Here is a 6,372-nt window from a genome sequence, read left to right as displayed (position 1 = left end):
TGGAATTCTGCACTAAAACCATCTGGCCCAGAGCTTTTTTGTTTGGGAGACTTTTTTTTTTATCTTTATTAACTTGAGTATTTCTTATTTAAATTTCAATTATTATTCCCCTTCCCGGTTTCTGGGCCAACATCCCCCTACCCCCTCTCCCTCCCCTTCTCTATGGGTGTTCCCCTCCCCATCCTCCCCCCGTTACTGCCCCCCCCAACAATCACATTCACTGGGGTTTCAGTCTTGGCAGGACCAAGGGTTTACCCTTCCACTGGTGCTCTTACTAGGCTATTCATTGCTACCTATGTGGTTGGAGCACAGGGTCAATCCAAGTATAGTCTTTGGGTAGTGGCTTAGTCCCTGGAAGCTCTGATTTGTTGGCATTGTTGTTCATATGGAGTCTCGAGCCCCTTCAAGTTCTTTCAGTACTTTCTCTGATTCCTTCAACGGGGGTTCCGTTCTCAGTTCAGTGGTTTGCTGCTGGCATTTGCCTATGTATTTGCTGTATTCTGGGTGTCTCTCTCAGGAAAGACTTTTAATTACTGCTTCTATTTCCTTAGGGTTATAGGAGTATTGACATAGTTTATCTGATTTTGGTTTAATTTTGGTAAGTGGTATCTGTCTAGAAAATTATCAGTTTTGTTTAGATTTTCCAGTTTAGTGGAGTACAGGGTTTTGAAATAAGATTGAATGATTTTGGCAGACTGAGTTTGAAATAGCAGGAATGCCATGTCCCATCATTCCAGCCCCAGTTTTGACCATCACATTACTATTTTCTTGGCCTCTGAGGGCTGACTCTACCAAGTAGAATATACTTTTAAGGCAGTTAACACAGAGGGCTTACATCTGTAGCTGTCAGAGGAAAAGGACTGCGCAGTTATTGTCACACAGAAGAAAGTACCTGAGAAACAACTGGATTCCAGCACAGTGACTCACTTATTCAAGATAACAGAATGCATTGGCTGTGTGGTGACAGGAGTGACAGCTGACAGCTGATCCCAGATACAGAGGACACACTATGAGGCAACTAAGTGGAAATACAAATATGGCTATGAGATTCCTGTGGACATGCTGTGTAAAAGAATTGCTGATATTTCTCAAACCTATACATAGAATGCTGAAATGAGGTCACTTGGTTTCATCATTGTATGTTTTTAATTGGTATAGATGAAGAACAAGGCCCTCAAGTCTACAAATGTGATCCTTCAGGCTACTACTGTGACTTTAAAGCCACCACAGCAGGAGTTAAGCAAACAGAGGCAAACAGTTTCCTTGAAAAAGTGAAGAAGACATTTGATTGGACATTTGAATAGACCGTGGAAACAGCAATTGCATGCCTGTCTATTGTTCTGTTGATTGATTTCAAACCTTCAGAAATGGAAGTTGGAGTAGTTACAGTTGAAAATCCTATATTCAGGATTCTTACAGAAGCAGGGATTTATGCTCACCCTGTTGTAGCAGAGAGACTGAACACTCTTATCAGCGTACCAGATGCCATGTGCCTATGCAACAAACCAACATCATAGAGGCCCTGGATTGAAGATGGAGACTCTCCCAGTCCTCCTGCCACTGACTGGTTAGGACTGTGTATAAATAAAACAGAGCTTTTTGGGGGAAAAAAACTAATGATTGTTTTGATATCTCAGTTCCTGATGTTATGTCTCCCCTTTCCTTTCCAATTTGGTTACTTTGGATACTCTCTGTGTGCCTTTTAGTTAGTTTGGCTAAGGGTTTGGTTATCTTGTTTATTTTCTCAAAGAAGCAGCTCTTGGTTTTGTTGATTCTTTGTATTGTTTTCTATATTTCTAATTGGTTGATTTCAGCCCTGAATTTGACTATTTCCTACCCTCTACACCTCTTGGGTGTGTTTGCTTTGTTTTGTTCTTGAGTTATCAAGTTTGCTGTTAAGTTGCTAGTATGAAATCTCTCCAATTTCTTCTTTTTTAAAAATTTTTTGTTAGATAAAATTTCTTTACTTACATTTCAAACATTATTCCCCTTCCCGGTTTCCTGTCCATAAGACCCCATTCCCTCTCCTACCCCTCCCACATACAGGAATTCCCCCTATACATCCCCCTTTACTCCCCCATAATCCCCTGCACTCAGGGTACAACCTTGGCAGGATCAAGGACACCCCCTTCCCCTGGTGCCCCAACAAGGCTATTCTGTGCTACATATGCCGTTGGAGCCCTGGGTCAGTCCATGTATAGTCTTTCCTTAGTGGTTTAGTCCCTGGAAGCTCTGATTAGTTGGCATTGTTGTTTTTATGGGGTTGCAAGCTCCTTCAATTCTTTCAATACTTCCTCTAATTCCACCCAAGGGGGTCCTATTCTCAGTTCTGTGGTTTGCTGCTAGCATTGACCTCTGTATTGGACATGCTCTGGATGTGTCTCTCAGGAGAGATCTGTATCCGGTTCATTTCAGCATGCATTTTCTAGCTTCATCAATCTTATCTAGTTTTGGTGGGTGTATATACATATATATGGGCCTCATGTGGGTCAGGCTAAGACAGGCCATTCCTTGAGTCGCTGTTCAGAACTTTGCTTCCGTATCCCCTCCTATGGATATTTCCCCCCTTTTAAGGAGTGGGAGCATCCACATTTTGGTCATTCTTCTTCTTGAGCTTCCTATGGTCTGTGGATTGCCTCTTGGGTAATTCGAGTTTTTGGCTAATATTCACTTATCAATGAGTACATACCAATATCAGGATGATATTTTTATGTTCATTCCATTTGCCTATGAATTTCATGAAATTATTGTTTTTGATAGCTGAATAATACTCCATTGTGTAGATGTATCACAATTTTTGAATCCATTCCTCTGTTGAATGGCATCTAGGTTTTTTCCAGCTTCTGGCTAATATCAATAAGGCTGATATGAACATAGTGGAGCATGTGTCTTTGTTGTATGCTGGAGTATCTTTTGGGTATATGCCCAGGAGAGGCATAGTTGGGTCCTCAGGTAGTTCAATGTCCAGTTTTCTGAGGAACCTCCAGACTGATTTTCAGAGTGGTTGTTCCAGTTTGCAATCCCACCAACAATGGAGGAGTGTTCCTCTTTCTCCACATCTTTGGTAGCATCTGCTGTCACCTGAGTTTTTTATCTTAGCCATTCTGACTGGTGTGAGGTAGAATCTCAGGGTTGTTTTGATTTGCATTTCCTTGATGACTAAGGATGTTGACCATTTCTTTAAGTGGTTTTTGGCCATTCGATAATCCTCCGCTGAAAATGTTTTGTTTAGCTCTGTACCCCATTTTTAATAGGGTCATTTGACTCTCTAACTTCTTGAGTTCTTTGTATATTTTGGATATTAGCCCTCTATCATATGTATGATTGGTAAAGATTTTTTTCTCAGTCTGTTGGTTGCAGTTTTGTCCTAATGACAGTGTCTTTTGCTTTACAAAAGCTTTGCAATTTTATGAGGTACCATTTGTCCATTCTTGACCTTAGAGCATGAACCATTGATGTTTTCTTCAGGAAATTTTCCCCAGTGCCCATGTTTTCAAGACTCTTCCTCACTTTATTTTTCTATTAGTTTGAGTGTATCTGGTTTGATGTGGAGGTCCTTGATCCACTTGGACTTAAGCTTTGTACATGGTGATAAGAATTGATCGATTTTCATTCTTCTACATGCTGACCTCCAGTTGAACAGCACCTTTTGTTGAAAATGCTGTCATTCTCCCATTGGAAGGTTTTAGCTCCTTTGTCAAAGATCACGTGGCTAAAGGTGTTTGGATTCATTTCTGTGTCTTCAATTCTGTTGCACTGCTCTATCTTCCTGTCTCTGTACAAATACCATACAGTTTTTATTACTATTATTCTGTAATACTGCTTGAAGGCAGGGATAGTGATTCCCCTGGAAATTCTTTTATTGTTGAGTATAATTTTCACTACCCTGGGTTTTTTTTGTTATTCCAAATGCATTTGCAAATGCTCTTTCTATATCTATAAAGAATTGAGTAGGAATTTTGTTTGGGATTTCATTGAATCTGTAGATTGCTTTTGGCAAAATGGCCATCTTTACTATGTTAATCCTGCCTATACAAGAGCATGGAAGAGCTTTCCTTCTGAGATCTTCCTCAATTTCTTTCTTCAGAGACTTGAAGTTCTTGTCATACAGATATTTCACTTGCTTGATTAAAGTCACACCAAGATATTTTATAGTATTTGGGACTTTTGTGAAGGGTGTCATTTTCTTAATTTTTTTCTCAGCCTGTTTATCATTTGAGTAGAGGAAGGCTACTGATTTGTTTGAGTTAATTTTATACCTCAACACTCTGCTGAAGTTGTTTATCAGGTTAAGTACTTCTCTGGAGGAACTTTGGGGTCACTTAAGTACACTATCATATCATCTGCAAATAGTGATATTTTGATTTCTTTCTTTCCAATTTGTATCCCTTTGACCTCCTTTTACTGTCTGATTGCTGATAATTCTTTATTTAGATCAGCACCCCATGTTTGATAGGGTTATTTGACTCTCTGGAGTCTAACTTCTTGAGTTCTCTCTATATATATTGTTATTCCAAATGAATTTGAAAATTGCTCTTTCTAATTCTATGAAGAATTGAGTAGCAATTTTGATGGGGATTGCATTGAATCTGTAGATTGCTTTTACTATGTTAATCCTGTCAATCCATGAGCATAGGATGTCTTTCCCTCTACTGAGATCTCCTTCAATTTCTTTCTTCAGAGACTAAACGTTCTTGTCATACAGATTTTCACTTTCTAGGTTAATATTACACTGAGTGATTGTATGTTACTTGTGACTATTGTGAAGAGTGTCATTTCTCTAATTTCTTTCTTAGCCTGTTTATCCTTTGAGTAAGGAAGGCTAATGATTTGTTTGCATTGATTTTATATCCAGCCACGTTTTTGAAGATGTTTATCAGGTTTATTAGTTCTCTGTGGAACTTTTGAGGTCACTTAAGTATACTCTTATATCATCTGCAAGTAGTAATATTTTGAATTTTTCCTTTCCAATTTGTATCCCTTTGACCTCCTTTTGTTGTCTGGTTGCTCTGGGAAGAACTTTCAGTATTATATTGAACAAATAGGGAGAGAGTAGGCAGACTTGTCTAGTCCCTGATTTCAGTGAAATTGCTTCCAGTTTCTCTACATTTAGTTTGATGTTAGTTACTGATTTGCTGTATATCACTTGTATTATGTTTAAATTCCTTAAATTCCTGATGTCTCCAAGACTTTTAACATGAAGGCATGTTGAATTTTGTCAAATGCATTCTCAGCATCTAATGAGATGATCATATTTTTTTCTTTGAGTTTATTTTCATAGAGGATTATGTTGATAGATTTCCATATATTGAACCATCCCTAGCTAGATCCCTGGGATGAAACCTACTTGATCATGATCAATGATTGTTTTGATGTGTTCTTGGATTCTGTCTGTGAGAATTTTATTGTGCATTTTTTCATCAATATTCACAAGGGAAATTTGTCTGAAGTTATCTTTCTTCGTTGGGGTTTTGTGTGGTTTAGGTATAATGTAATTGTAGCTTCATAGAATGATTTGGGTAGTTTTCTTTCTGTTTCGATTTTGTGGAATAGTTTGGACAGTATTATCATTAGGCCTTCTACAAAGGTCTGATAAAATTCTCCACTAATCCTATCTGGTTCTGGGCTTTTATTGGTTGGGAGATTTTAATGAATGTTTCATTTTCTTTAGAAGTTATGGGACTGTTTGTATCGTTTATCATATTCTCTTTTAACTTTGGTACATGGTATCTGTCTAGAAAATTGTCCATTTCATTGAGATTCTCCAGTTTTGTTGAATATGGTCTTTTATAATAGTATCTGATATTTTTTTTAAATTTCCTTAGACTGTGTTGTTATGTCTTCCTTTTAATTTCTGATTTTGAAAATTTGGGGTGGGAGAGATACCTTACCCCTGGTCAGGTGGGCAATCCTGAGGCTGCAGAGCAGAAGAGACCACCAACACTGCCCACCCCTGCCCACATCCCTGGCCCAAGAGGAAACTGTATAAGGCTCTGGGCTCCCGTGGGAGAGGGCCCAGGTGAGGCAGGAGCCCTGCCTGAGACACCGCCGGAACCTGAAGGAAACAGACCGGATAAACAGTTCTCTGCACCCAAATCCCGTGGGAGGGAGAGCTAAACCTTCAGAAAGGCAGACACGCCTGCGAAACCGGAAGAGACTGCTCTCTACACACATTGCTGATTCCAGAGGAAAACACCGGAGGCCATCTGGAACCCTGGTGCACGGAGGCTCCCGGAAGAGGCGGCGCAGATCTTCCTGGTCGCTGCCACCGCGGAGAGCCCGTGGGCAGAACCCCGCGAGCGAACTTGAGCCTCGGGACCACAGGTAAGACTAACTTATCTGCTGCAAGTGACTTGCCGGGTGGAATCGGGA

At 39.8% G+C, this 6,372-nt stretch overlaps 1 pseudogene; it reads left to right on the top strand.

Annotated features, from left to right (window-relative positions):
- The first annotated feature begins 720 nt into the window (after positions 1-720).
- On the top strand, positions 721-1,517 carry LOC116904451 (annotated as a pseudogene).
- Positions 1,518-6,372: the final 4,855 nt, after the last annotated feature.

This window comes from Rattus rattus, chromosome 6, assembly GCF_011064425.1.
Source record: "Rattus rattus isolate New Zealand chromosome 6, Rrattus_CSIRO_v1, whole genome shotgun sequence".
Classification (NCBI taxonomy): domain Eukaryota; kingdom Metazoa; phylum Chordata; class Mammalia; order Rodentia; family Muridae; genus Rattus; species Rattus rattus.
Note: the sequence above shows the minus strand (reverse complement) of the source record. Positions and strands in the feature narration are given on the sequence as shown.